Raw genomic sequence first — 1453 nt, 5'->3', positions numbered from 1 at the left:
AGATACGCCTATGATCAAGGCGATCCTAGAGGCCTGGTCCTGACCTCCAGTTTTTCCACCCATGCACTGGATGAAATGAGAAAATAGGTATTGCCAGACAGCTGACATCATGTTCTTCTCAATCTTCGTCAAGGACTTCAGAGAGGCGTTGAAGTTCTTCTTCATTAGCCACTGGTAGCCAATGGCGTCAAGAAAATTGATGATCTCGGTGGTGGAGGGTTCGCTGTCGAAGGGACCCTTGGGAAAACGAAGAGCTGAGCGGAGTGTAGACACACCAAAGTTCACTTCCATGCGGTTGAAAGTGAAATGGATCTGCTCCATCTGGCGTCCAACATCGTCTTGGACTTCGACAACCTCAACATTGAGCCAGAACTGCTGAAGAAGTTCCTTGACCATGAGGGGCTCATGGTTGAGAGTGTAGCCCAAGGACGACTGCTTGAGGAAGTCAGCCGCATCTTGGTAAAACGCCTTAGAGGGAGGTATCTCCAACAAGGCAATGTGGTTGTTGGCCTTGATGGAGATCTCTTCAATGAAGAAGTTGACGTTCTTGGCAGCCATCTGTTTGTATCAATAAGAAGTAGAGCAAACAGGTTGTTAGGAATAAGCCAGTAGTTTATGGTTAAGAGTATAGAAATTTTTTTTGAACAAGTAAAAACTTCTTTTGAGTAATACTTAAAATATTAGGGTTTATCCAGTGGAATGTGTATAAAGAAACAAGATTATAATCAAGAAAGAGATGATTAATGAATCTTTATTGTTTAATGTATCAAGTGAACAAAGTTCTTAATCATATTAAACACATTTCTTGTATTAGTAAGAAGAAAAGAAGATTCTGACCTTTGAAGATTAAGAGGAAAGGTCGAAAAAGGGTTTGAAGATTTAGAGAGAGTTCTTGCTTTGGAGAGATCTTAGCAGAGGTTCGTCTAAGAAATTTGAAAGCGTAAAGAGAAAAGTAGAGAAGAGGTCTCATATTTATAGGTAGGAGGAGAGAGAAATAATATGAGAGAGAGAAAAAGACGACGGTTCTGGAAAGTGGTTATGATGAAAAATATACCACGTTCTCATCCATGATTGGATGACATTAAATGAGGTAGCATAATGACATAACCTTTTGCGCGTCTCAAAGCATCGCACATAGTAAATAGAGAATGTCGTCATAAAGACGGTTCATTAACTATTTTCTTTTAAAAACAAATAGTTTTTAAGAAAACGAAGAGTCATACAATGTCTAAGAAAACACTGATAACCCCATTTAAAACATTTTATCACTGAAGAGAAAGATTTTGTGAGGGTTTTAAGATATCAGATTTAGTGATAAAAGATTCACTGAAACTGGCGTTTAAAAAACGTTTTGGTCACTGATAAGAAAGGATTCAGTGATCGTTTAGATTTTTTAAGATAAGTACAAAGATATACTTGAAGATGTGGTGAGTGTAGAGAATCACTGAAACCA

This window comes from Cynara cardunculus (assembly GCF_001531365.2).
Source record: "Cynara cardunculus var. scolymus isolate 2C chromosome LG 5, CcrdV1, whole genome shotgun sequence".
NCBI lineage: Eukaryota > Viridiplantae > Streptophyta > Magnoliopsida > Asterales > Asteraceae > Cynara > Cynara cardunculus.
The sequence above is the reverse complement of the archived record's forward strand: the minus strand, read 5'-3'. Positions refer to the sequence as shown.